The sequence below is a fragment of the Mustela nigripes genome, chromosome 4 (genome assembly GCF_022355385.1).
Source record: "Mustela nigripes isolate SB6536 chromosome 4, MUSNIG.SB6536, whole genome shotgun sequence".
In the NCBI taxonomy this organism is placed as follows: domain Eukaryota; kingdom Metazoa; phylum Chordata; class Mammalia; order Carnivora; family Mustelidae; genus Mustela; species Mustela nigripes.
In genome coordinates this window covers 6,920,382-6,933,389 of record NC_081560.1, presented here as the reverse complement: position 1 = coordinate 6,933,389, position 13,008 = coordinate 6,920,382, and the positions used below count along the sequence as shown (strand labels likewise).

Below are 13,008 nucleotides of genomic sequence, written 5' to 3'. Positions count from 1 at the left end.
TCTCTGCCCCCAGTATGTGGCATAAGCATACTTCCTCACCATAACCTGTCAGGATTTAACTTCCTCTTTGTCTGCTGGCCCACTGTCAGGAGGAGACCAAAAGGACCTGACCAGGTGGCCACTAATTCCGGGGTCATTTCTGAGTGAGGTCATACTGCAGCCGGAGTCCATTTTTGGCTTACCCCAAAGATATGAAGACAACCTTCCATGAACAAGGCCCAGATTTTTTTCCTCCATCAGACGGTCCTAGAGACCCCTAATGAGGCTGTAGGGATTAGCTTGGGAGAAGAACAAATGCAAGAGTGGCAGGTAAGTGACAGGACCTGGACCCCTTTTTGTGTAACTTGTGCCCGCTAGACATGCTGGACGGTCTTATGGGGCTCACCAGAGCCAATGTCTCTATCTGATGCAAACCCCTCTCTTGCTCTGGAACCCTTGCAAAACTGAGAGTTGGATGGTGGCCCGCCAGGATGCAGGTTCTGGCTGTTGGAGAGAAAAATCACTGGGTGCTGTGTGCGTGACAATGGTAGAGGGATCTGAGAGGAAATTCAGAAGGCACACCAACAGCACCTCCCAGAGCAGACAAGTGCTCCCTAAGTTCTCAAATCACTTTTGTAATTCTAATAAATCATAATAATCAATTTCGTAGACCAAATGTTCTTAAACACTTCAATCATGTTAAAATCAGAAAATCCTCAAAAAATTCAAAGATTGTTACCACACTTGTATCAACGTATCTTCAAAATGTGAATTATTTCTTTATCCTCTCTCTCTCTTAAAATACCTTCCTAGGGGAATGATGACTTTGAGCAGCTAGGTCTCATTGGAAACTCAGGACCAAAGGAGCTCTAAACCATTGGGGGCACAGGTCGGAAGGAACCTAACAAAATTCACTCCTGACATGGAACCCACTGAAGCCACCATGTATTTGCCAGGTCAACAGACTTTTGGAGACTCCTGTCCTTCAGCTGGGTTTTAAGCAATCATGTAAGTTTCAATTTCTTGGAACTCAATTCCTTTCCCCAAATGACCCGTTGTTTTTAGAGAATGGGGACTTTCTATGGTCCCCAGGTTTCACTTCATCTTGCTGACAAAATCTTATTGTGTAACCTCCTGAATGAAGGCCTGGTGAGTGCTAATAAGATTTGAACTTAATCAGTCTTTGTTCGACCCTCTTTCCCATTTATTATTTTTGTGACTTTTACTGACCACCATTCTTCACTGATTTTGCTGACACAAAGAAATAAAGAGTATAAACATAATTCCACTATTATGCCTCAAACTCCATGCAGGAGTATGTACATCAGGCAGGCTATCATTTGTGGAACATAGCCAGTCAAAATACGATGTTAACAGTCCTGGTGAGGACTACTTTGAGAATATAAAATGGCGGCCTCCCTTGGATGGAGGCACCTGGAGGTTCTCACCTCCTCATCTCACTTCCTCTTTCTTTCTCTATCCCTCTGTTTCTCCCTAGAGTACCAGGTCCATCTGGCTGAAGCCCCTGGGGCTTTCATGGTGCATGGAAAGCCTCTTCACCCTGGGCCCTGATTGTTGGTTGAAGGAAACCCCTTGAGGAAGCTTGGGACTTTCATTCACCTGCCTCTCTCCAGTTTGTCCCTCCCTGACAAAATGTCACCGTGGCTGTGTAATCCAAATGTTGCCTGGCCTCCCTGCTTGGGCTTTGACAATGGCAATGAGATAACATTAGCTTCCGACGCCCAAACTATTATAATATCTAGGGCTTTTTACTAGGTTTCCTTCCCCGGGTATTTTGAAAATGGGTAAAGAATGGTAACATGCCCCACAGATCTAGCCGGGTTGACGCTTGCTGCCTGGACCCGCTCTCGGGCCACCAGTTCCTGCTGTCCCCTTCCTGCCCTGCAGATTCTCTCCTGTCCGATCTGGATCTGCTTCCTCAAGCCCTTGTGTTCTCCCACGCGGCACTTGACTCCGAGGATGGGCCGAGACCCTTCCTGAGGATCCCCCAATGACAGGACGCACGGCTTGAACCTTCAACAAGAGAGCTTCAGGAACAAGGACAGAAGCTCCAACTAAACGGACAGTCCGGAAAGGGGCTGGGGTCTGGGGGCTCATTGCCTCCCGTAACGGAAAAACCGCAGGCACCATCTCAGTTTGGTCGTGGCGGGATTCGGAGGTTCACGGATGTCCTCAGGACTCGGCTGCCCTGCTGGACTGGGCTCTGTTCACCCGCTGGAGACCCCCGGCAGCTCCAGACTCGCCCAGCCCAGGGTGTAGACGATGACGTCTTCACAGCAGTCCCGGCCCATTCTGAGGCTGGCTCGGATTGGCCCAGCTGGCGTCACGTGCTCAGCCATGAGCCAATCAGTGTGGTCAGGGGTGCGCCGCGCGGTCCCGGGTCAGGTCTGGGCCCCCGCGCACCCTGAAGCCGCGGGAGGGGGCGGCCTGGCTGAAACCCGCGGAATGTGTGGGGATCCGACCGCCTGAAGAGAATGGAAGGTGTCATTTCCGGAGAAGGGTACAAACGAATTTCCAGAAGGCCACACAACAGATGTCCGCTCCCCCTGGGGGTCCTAGAAGGGACTGCAGGAGGGAAATCCTTTAAAACTTGGATCTACAAACGTGACTACAAATCTACAAATCTGACTCTCCGAAGTCACGGCCCAGAACCCTCCCCAGGCGTTGGGCTGAGCCCCCCGTGAGGCCCAGAGAGCGACGGCTCCTCCCGCCCTGTCCCAGGCCAGGGCCCAGCGGCTCCCTGTCCCAGGGTTCCCTCCTCCCAGAACCGCTGCTGGTGGGACTGCCCACCGCATTCCGGGGAAACTCCGCTCCGGCCCGCAGTGCGATCCGGCCTGCGGATTCCCACAGGACAGTCATGCACAAACACTAGCTGCCCCAGTATCTGACTTATTCGGCCTGAAGTAACACCCTGAATGGGACACGGCATTTCAGGCCACATCAGGCTTAGCCAAGGCAAGTCTAACTCCTTCTGTCCCGATGAAGATGAGGCTGAGATGTCTTTCCTTTCCTCCAGAGCGATGTGAACAGCTACTCCGCTAGTGAGCCCTGTCACCGGAGGACAAGCAGTAAGTTACTGGCCTGGAATTGTCCAGATTAGGTGGTTGGGGGATGATTCACTGGAATCACTTAGCCTTAAAGAGCTCAAGAAATATTAGATATCAGATGCCTGGGTGGCTCAGTGGGCTCAGGTCATGATCCCAGGGTCCTGGGGATCCAGCCCTGCGTTGGGCTCTCCGCTCAGTGGGGAGCCTGCTTCCCCCAACCCCCTCTCTCTCTGCCTGCCTCTCTGCCTATTTGTGATCTCTCTCTCTGCCAAATAAATAAATAAAATCTTTTAAAAAAAAATCTTAGATACCGGTTTTTTAAATGACAATGAAAATGTTCTGGGCAGGGTTTCTGCCCTGGCCGAGGCCAACTTGTGCCAATTTTGAGGCTGGAAAAGGCCTCCAGTGGGGAGAAGGGAAGAAAGAGAAGGAGGAGGAAGAGGCCCTCGAGGATGGCAAGAGAGAGAGAGCAGCTGCTCAGCCGCTCCTGGGAGACCTCTCCCACCAGAACCCCAGGCCGCGGGGCATCCCCCACCCCCAGCCCAGGCCCCCACGGCCAAAGCCCAGAATAGAAGCAGGGCTGTTTGGGGCAATCTAACCCACAGAGGGCTGTAACCCTATGGCAGAAGAACACATGGACCTGTCCACAGCACCACTGCCTTCCCATACAACCATCAGTCCCTTAAGGAAAGGGATTGGCTGGTCTTACAGCCATACCACCCTGAACGGGCCAGATCTCGTCTGATCTTGGAAGCTAAGCAGGGTGGGCCCTGGTTAGTACTTGGATGGGAGGAAAGGGATTGGCTGTACCTTGCACCCTGGACTCCTAGTTGGGGGTTGTACCCTTGTACCTATATTGGGAGGGTTCCAAGCCAGGTGTTCCTATCCTAGAGACTGCTGTAACTTGTTTCTGAAATGGTGTCTTATACTCTTTGAATTTATCAGAGTGGCACCTGATAACTGGTTGGCTCAGTTGGTAGAATGCATGATGCTTGATCTCAAGGTCATGAGTTCGAGCCCCACATTAGGGGTACAGATTACTTAAACTGAAATCTTTCAGGGTAACTGAGCAGCATAGTCGGTTAGGGATCTGCCTCTTGATTTCAGCTGGAGTCCTGATCTCAGGGTCATGAGATCAAGTCTGAACCAGGCTCTGCGGTCGGCATGGAATCTGCTTAAGAGTCTCTCTCCCTCCCCCTCTGACCCTCCTGCTCATGCTCTCTCTCTCTCTCTAATAAATAAACCTTTTTTAAAAAAATTCATCAATATAAGCAAGTAACTATAAACATGTTTAGTCTTTAACACCAGGCAAAGTTCAAAGACATATGTAATCAATGAGAAAAGGAAGTGTTCCAAGGGATAAATACTAAGGGTTGTTCCTAAGTATATTTTGGTTTTGATTTTATTGTTGATAGCTCAGCTGTGACACTGTGAGTTCATCTGTGTGAATACTGCCAACAGATCCAAGTCCTCGGAAGTGCCAGAGATGCTAGGCGATAGAGGATCTTCCTGCCCAACCCCCAACGCGCCCCCACCACCATTTGTGTCCTGGCTGGCACTCATTCTCTCCATCCTTTTCAGAATTGTTGAGGCTTGCAGGAGTCCTTAGGGTCCTCAGCCCTGTGCTCATAATTTGGGTTTTGAACACCAGGTGAACTCTGACACCTGCTTAGGGATGCGTTAGAAATAGCCACCAATGGAAATAATGGCATTTCTCCTTGTAGGATACAATATCAGACAGGGCTTTTCTGTGAAAATAAGCTCTTAATAAATGTATCAATAAGCTAATACCGCATTAATACCAACTAGTTACTAATTTAGGCAAAGAAAAACACATTTTGGAGTAAAAGTATGGCTCACACTATCACAGAGTCCTTTACTGTTGGTGACAACACTTAATAAAACCCCGGTTTTCCCCATTCTGGTTTTTTTTTTTTTTTTAAGATTCTATTTATGTATTTGAGCACAAGAGAGAAAGAGCACAAGCAGGGGGAGTGGCGGGCAGAGGGAGAAGCAGGCTCCCCACTGAGCAAGGAGCCTGATGCAGGACTCGATCCCAGGACCCTGGGATCCCAACCTGAGCTGAAGGCAGACGCTTCACTGTCTGAGCCACCCAGGCGTCCCCTCCCCCATTCTACTTTAAAGGGAAACCTCAAACTCTCCCTTTCATCAACAAAACTCTGGAATTGGAAAGAGTCCAGAATTTTCCAACGATTGTGTTCCTTAAAATTAAACTGCAGCTTTCACTTTTCTTAGAGTGAAAAGCTTTCGAAACTTTCTCAGGAAGAACAAGCATCGATTGTCCTGCTCAACTCCTCCAGCAAGCTCTCAGTCTCTCTGTTCCCTCAGTGCCTTCTGCTTTCGGTAAGTGCAGAGTATCTGGTTTTCTGCCAGAAGACTTAATTCCCACCCCGGCCCAGCCCACACCTCCAGGTCCATGCATGTTCAGAGCCCCACTACACCAGGAGCTCAAGCTTACACCATAAAGCAGGCCGTTGGGCTTCCAGTTTCCACCAGGACAACAGATCTGCACATCGCCGGGGAATGGAGGTGCACTTCCCCCCAGCCCATCAGGCATGGTTCAGATATTTAAATTTCACAATCAGAATCAATGGCCCGGTGAGGGCATTGTTGCCTGCACAGAGAGCTGGGGCCATCTGTCGCAACACTGACGTTTCCAGACATGTTAGATGACAGGCTGGCTGGATCTCTTTGTGGATTGCAGGATAAAGTCCTTTGATAGGACTCCGTGACCGGACCAGGTTTGAGTTCGTCATAATGTGCCCAGATGGGGCCCTGGCTGATGGGACCGCGTGTCACAGCAATGAGAAGATCATCGAGTATAAAAACTCTCAAGAGCGAGGAGCAGGGTGTTCAGCGGTGGAAGAGAAATCCAGTTCTCGGTTCTAGGAGCAGAGATCTTTATTTTTCCCTAACGGGTCATCATCTTAGGCGTTCACCTGTCATTTATGACCTGAGGACACCTCAGTGTTGTACCAATCACAGAAACGCACAGATACCCCGCGAACCCAGCGTGGGCCACGAGAACAAGTTAGGCTTGTACTTTGGCTCTCCGCCCCACGAGGTGACCAGATGTCTCACTCCCCGGCCCAAATCCAGGAAGCTTTGGGAATAACTTCTTTCACCCTGGGAATGCTCTGACTCACTCTCACCTGGGTCCACTGGTCTTGAAGCTGTTAGGTGTTCCTAAGACAAGAGGTTAATCTTTCTAGAAACAGCTTAGGAAATAATGCTGTGAGGTCGCCCCATTTCTCTGGGGCCGGAGACAGAGCAGCCAACGCTGGAGTCAGTGTTGCTAGCTGCACGTTCAGGTTCTTGGAAGGCCAGCCCTACCAGCTCAACAAGCTGCAGGTGAGCCTGATCCCCGGCACCCACAGAAGCATTTGCAGAAAGAAATGTTCTCCCCTCACTTTCCCTCAGGGCAGTGTTGAGCCCTTTAAACTTTCCCCTGTAGTAGTACACCAAGGAAACTAAAGGATTCTGGTAAGGAAAAAAAAATCCCCAATTTTTTTTCTTTATGTTTCCCCAGATGGCCCTAGGGCACAAATGCTAAGCAGACGCTGCCAGGCACAGCCTCAAGTATCCCACAATTCCCCAGGGTGCTTCCAGAAGGTGCTCATTTCAGGAGCGAACGCCACCTTCTAAATGGGTCTGCACTTTCTGGGAACCCTTTGTAATGCGGACCCTTTTGGCATTGCCCAGAAATCCAAACACTTCTACCATTTTGACTAACCCTAAAGGATTAAATCACACTATATCATCTTCCTGCCAACAAACAGCGTTTCAACCGGTAACTTATGTAAAAAAAAAATTTCAGTCAATGGGCTAAGCCCATCCCTGGTGATTTATGAACCTGTCAGTCTGCGTGCAGACTTTCCCATTAATTCCTCATAATTACAAGAGCAACAATAGAGGGAAAACCATTTGCCTAAGTAACCATTCCAACCCGTAAATCTTAGATTAACATCTAAATCGACCTTTACATTGCATCTGTGATATGGTCCTACACGGCAAACCTAACTCCCCTAATCTAAATGGGGTTTTTCAGGATGGTAGCCCCAATATTTTATTTTTGCTTCTTGGTGTAGTAAACGCTCAACCACTTTTTTTTTTCTTTCAAAAAAAAAGTTTCTCATTATGATCTGAGGCATTAATTCTGATTTTAGAGGTTTGGGATCATTTCCTCTAGGTGTTAATCAGTTCCAGCCATATGGTGAGGGTGAGATAATTCATTACTACTTCACAATGAATGCTCTTAATTACATTTTCAATAGTAATATTAGTCCTTCTGTTTATTTGAGTTTCGAAGCGCTGCAGGCAACGTGATCTGAATTACGCGGCCGGGGAGCTCCAGCTGACTTTCTGTAAACTCACATTAGGATTCTAATCTGAGAAGACGGAGCAGGTGGGGATGTCGAGCGGGAGGAGGAGGCTGCCCAACTGGCCTCTCTTTCACCTCCAGTTTGCTGCCGGCGCTTTACACTTGGCCGTGACCTCACTCGCAGTCGTGCCAATCTGGTGGGCAGGAGCGAGGCACCCATCCTATTTCCGAACGCTCCAGCTGCCTCTGGGCATCAGCATGACTTGATTTCAGTTATTGGTGGTGAATTGTGGCCCTCCTTGACGGCATCTGGGAAAGGTCACGACTTTCCCAAAATGCAAGTGGGAGTTCACAAGCCTCAGCCTTGAAGAACGTCCCTGGGAATTTCCAGGGCCTTCGTGTGAGCGGGAAGAGCTCTTGCCCGGTGGGAAAAGGCACCGGAGGGATCTCCATCTGCGCGAGAGGGCAGTCTCGGTGTGGGTCCAGTCCAGGGGTGAGCGAGGTGCATCTGACACTGCTGCGGGGAGACAGAAGGTAGGCTTATGACTTTATGATTTTAAGATGGACCTGCTGCTGTTTTAGTGTCCTCTTGTGAACCCGTTCGTGTATTCGTCCAGCAGAGGTTTGTGGCTGTCAGTTGTGTTCGTTGTGTCGGGATTTCTGTTTCTGGCTTGGGCTATAGGACATTGAAGACAGACAGAGACCCATTTGCTGCCTGAAAGAGACTGGGAATTTCTTTTCATAAAATAGTCCTGACAAAGCCACCCACTGAGTTGTCTTTTGCTTAACCCCCAAGTCATGGTGACTTGACGTTTTTCAGCACAAAAACTATATTTCTACCCCCTAAGGTAGAAGGAATAGGAATAGTCCTGCGGTGTGTTCTTCTCTGCCCAGGAATCAGGCCTTGGTGCCCAGATGAGGTCCTGCCTTGGGGAGAAGTTCATAGGAAGCTTCCATCTTGGTCACACTTTGGGATCAGGCCCCGCACCAGTTCCCGATTTCCTTGCCTGGGTGCCTCAGGTCCTCCCCGTGAAGACCCGGGCCTTTGGTTCCTCTTCATCTCTCAGGCATTGCCCTGCCTGACTTCCCAGACCTCTCCCTGCAGCGAAGCATGCATTTTGGAGCAAGTATGAGCCCCCTCTTTGGATTTGTCTTGGTCTCAGGTTTCCAGTTCCACTGGGACCAGAGGCCTTCTCATCTAGCTTCATGCCTCTAACTTGCTTTCTTCCCATTTTCCAGGCTCTGGCTCTTTCCAGTGTGCCCACACTCTGTGGCATAATGCCCCAAACTGACACACACACCCCAGGCTGAGCCTTTTCTGGGCCAGTCGTTAGAGGGCAGAGAGAGCTCAAAGATCTTTCTTGAAAACAGCTGCACGAACTAAAGGGTCAACAAGAGAGTGCTTTGAGGGCTCGGCTGCAGGTGGCCGTGATTGGTCCGCCCCCCATGTCGGGAAAGGCCTATTTAGCATCAAACCAAGGAAAGAAAAGAGAAAGGCCAGGGGCATTTTGATGCAAACCAATGAAATTACTCTTTGAACTATGACTATGAATGATAGTTAAATGGCATATGTGTGTTTAAAAAAGGTAAGAAAAGGTTATCATTGCACAATCCCGTCTTTTGAAAGAGGCCAGCAAGTGGATGGGTGGAGTGGATGGGGTCGATCTGATTAGAATCTAATTAAATCCCTGGAATATCACCACAGACTTAAGGGTAGTTGTCTCTAGAATGTACTATGGATTCCGTATGACTTTTCCAAAATTCAGGTCATTCTAAATTTCTTTTAAATATTTTATTTATTTATTAGACAGACAGAGATCACGAGTAGGCAGAGAGAGAGGAAGGGAAGCAGGCTCCCTGCTGAGCAGAGAGCCCGATGCTGGACTCCATTCCAGGACCCTGAGATCAGGACCTGAGCCGAAGGCAGAGGCTTAACCCACTGAGCCACCCAGGCACCTCCAGATCATTCTGAATTTTTAAGGTAAAAAAATATAGTTGACCTTTGCGCAACATGGATTTGAACTCCTTGGGTCCACTTATATGCCATATTTTTTCTTCAATAAATGCAGTACAGTATTGTGAATGTATTTTTTGTTCCTTATGATTTTCTTAATAACAATTTTCTTTATCTTATTTTATTATTGAAAGACCCGCGGATCCCCTTACCCAAGAATCCAACACTGCCACTGGATGCAATCAGCAAGAGGTTCTTTATTGTTACGCAGGCGCCTGCGGGTGGTCAGCGCGCGCCTGCGGGTGGTCAGCAGCTCCTGCTAGCTGAGCACACCCGGCTGTGGTGGCGCCGGGTTTTTATAGACAGGTACAAACAAGTTTTGGGTGGGGCGCAACTGATTGGTTGACAGTTAGAACTTTTGAAAAAGGCATATGTGGAGTTTGCTGATTGGCTCTGAGGACCCACGCGCGGGAAGAGAGAGGCGGGAAGGGGGAACAAGCTGATTGGTTCTGAGGGCCTGCGCGCAGGAGGAGAGAGGCGGGAAAGGGGAACAAGAAGGGGGAAGGTAGGAATGCCATCATGGCGTCTCTATTATTTCTATAAGCCAAGCGGTTACAGAAGGGCAAAAGAGTGATTAATAAGCAATTAATAACCTAATTAATAACCTGGTCTATACCTAAAAGCCAGCGGTTTACAGAAAAGCAAACAAGCGGTTAGTTATCCTATCTGTCTACTAAGGGAGGGGTCTTTCATTATAAGGATACTTATATAATACATTTACAAAATATGTTAATTGACTGTTTACACTATGGGTAAAGCTTCTGGTCAACAGTGGGCTAGTAACAGTCAAGTTTTGGGGTGTCAAAAGTTAATTGCAGATTTTTGATGGCACAGGGACATCAGTGCCCCTAACCCCCAGGTTGCTCAGGGTCAGCTGTGTCTGTGTGTGTGTGTGTGTGTGTGTGTGTGTGCCATGCAAAATAAGATTTTTACAATGATCTTTTGTTTAAACTGTTAAAGTCCAGGGGCGCCTGGGTGGCTCAGGGGTGAAAGCCTCTGCCTTCGGCTCAGGCATCACCCCAGGTCCTGGGATCGAGTCCCGCATCGGGCTCTTTGCTCAGTGGGAAGCCTTCTTCCCTCTCGCTCTCTGCCTACTTGTGATCTCTCTCTCTCTGTCAAATAAATAAATAAAATCTTTAAAAAAAAAAAAACTGCTCAAGTTCAAATAACTCAAAGTGCTTCTGCTCTGACTTGGTGTCTAACACCTTTGGTGAAGGCTGCGTGTGAAGCTAGTATCAGGAGGAAAAACCCATTTGGAAAGGAAAATAAAAAAGGACAGTCCAGACTGGGACCAAACAGAGATGTCAGTTGGGAAATAAGAGGACAGACTGTGCCCGCTGACTGGTGAGCGTGAACTGAGCGCAAAGCAGTATAGTTACCGCTCGATTCACTTGGCAGAAGGTGGGGAAGACTTCGTAGGGAGACACACTTATAATCCATCCACGTGGTTTAGGGAAAATGTATGTCCTTAGAGATTAAGATTTGGCGATCGGGCGTGATCGCGGTAGATCGTCTGTCTTTTGGTCAAGCGAAGGATGACATCGATGAGTGCTGTGGTTCAGGGAGCCTAAATGCAAGCACAGCCTCCACGCAAGGCCACTCCCGCCCGTGTGCCATGACCCGCAGGAGAAAGGGCACTTCCGGGTCCAAACGCCACCTGGCCCTGGGAGCTGGGACTCCAGCCGCTGAACAATGACCAGCCAGGTTTTCAGGCTTTCGTTTCTAAACATTCAACAGGTCACTTCTGTTTGTTTGGTTGGTTGCTCGGTTGCTTGGTTGCTATTTTTATCAATAATTCTGACTTCATTACCTTCATTACCTTCCTTAGCCTTAAAGCTGGTTAGGCATGTAGCCTTTTCAGATTGGCTTATTTCACTTAGTAATCCGCATTTACTTTTTTCCTCCATGTCTTCTCATGGCTTGGTAGCTCTTTTCTTTTTTTTCTTTTTGGTAGTTCATTTCTTTTCTTTTCCATACTGAGTAATATTCCATTGGCTGAGATGCCAGAGGAATTTAGCCATTCACATACTGAAAGTTACTTTGGTTGCTTCCAAGTTTTGGCAATTATGAAAAAAGCTGCTATAAAGATCCATGTGCAGGGACGTCTGGGTGGCTCAGTTGGTTAAGCGGCTGCCTTCAGCTCAGCTCAAGATCCCAGGGTCCTGGAATCGAGCCCCACATCAGGGTCCCTGCTTAGCAGAGAGCCTACTTCTCCCTCTGCCTCTACCATTCCCCCTGCTTGTGCTCTCTTTCTCGCCCCTCTCTGACAAATAAAATCTTTAAAAAAAAAAAAAAGTTCCATATGCAGGTTTTTCTGTGGACATAAGTTTTCAGTTCTCTTGGGTAAACACCAAGGAGCTGATTGCTTGAATGAAAATAAAATATCTGTTCTACAAAAAGTGTCAAACCAAAATTAAAATTGAAATATTTTCTGAACGTCGTTTTAAATCTTTTAGACAAAAAGACCTAAAATAACAAGAATCCTTATTCCCACAATGCAGTGTATTTGACTTGTGCTTCATAATCTCCCTCCCCAAGAAGTAACTTATCTTAAATTGCCCATTAGCCCTTCCCTGGTATTTACTACTTTAAATATGTATTTCTAAATAAAACGCAGTATTTTCCGCATGTTTATGACTTTATATGAGGGGTGTTCCGTATATGTGTACTCCTTCCCAAACCATCTGCCTTCCCCTCCCCACTCCCCACCATCCCAGGCTGATAAAATGCGGCCGTCATGAAATATGCGATTCTGAGCCATTGTTTTTCATTGCTATGTTATGTTCCGTCCTGTAAACGTACCACCATCTAGTTTTCCACCCTCTTGCTGTTGAACATTGAGGTCGCCCCCAGATTTTTGCTATTACCAACAACTCTTATAAACATTCTGGTACACGACTTCTTGGGCACATTGGCAAGACCTTCTACGGGACAGCACTGCTCAGCACGTGATCCAAGAGCTGTTCGTAGTACATCAAGGCTTCGCTTCCTCCATCAAGGAAGTAATCAGTGAAAGAGATTGAAGCTTCATTAAATCCTATGTTTCGTGATAAAGAGATTTGCGATGTTCTGCTGCGGGCTCTTCTTTCCTACTGCAGAACTGGCCCTCGGCATGGCCTTACTCCCGGGCGCGTATCTAGGAATGGAATTGTTGGTGGTGAGTTGTCTGCTTTCCAATAATGGCAAACGGCTCCCCAGAGCTTAACACGTAACCGCAAAGTATGACTTCCCATAAATCGGAAATACTAAAATCTGTCTGCCTCCAGCATTGCAGGGCCTGCAGCAGAAACGCAAATGGAATTCCACATACCCTGTTTCTAAATATTTGAAGTTGTAAGTTATGCTAACAAAGGGTTAAATAAATCCTGTCACCCAACCTTGGCCATTATCCCTTTCTAGCAACCTAGAAGGTCCAATTCAAATTTAAAATTCATTTCTCTATTTTTTTAGGATTTCTTTGTTTAAGAGAGTGTGCAAGTGGAGGTATGCATGTATGACCAGGGGGAGAGGCAGGAGAGGAAGAGGGAGAGAAGCTTCAAGCAGGCTCCCCGCTGAGCACAGAGCCTGATGCAGGGCTCAGTCCCAGACCCTGATATCATGACCTG

The 13,008-nt window shown here is 48.0% G+C and overlaps 1 long non-coding RNA gene across 1 annotated transcript; it reads left to right on the top strand.

Annotated features, from left to right (window-relative positions):
• Positions 1 to 2,388: 2,388 nt before the first annotated feature.
• On the top strand, positions 2,389 to 7,839 carry LOC132014861 (uncharacterized). Its single transcript, XR_009403477.1, has 3 exons — positions 2,389 to 3,068; positions 5,304 to 5,411; positions 7,370 to 7,839. It is a non-coding gene; the product is annotated as an uncharacterized LOC132014861 (long non-coding RNA).
• The last annotated feature ends 5,169 nt before the right edge of the window (positions 7,840 to 13,008 follow it).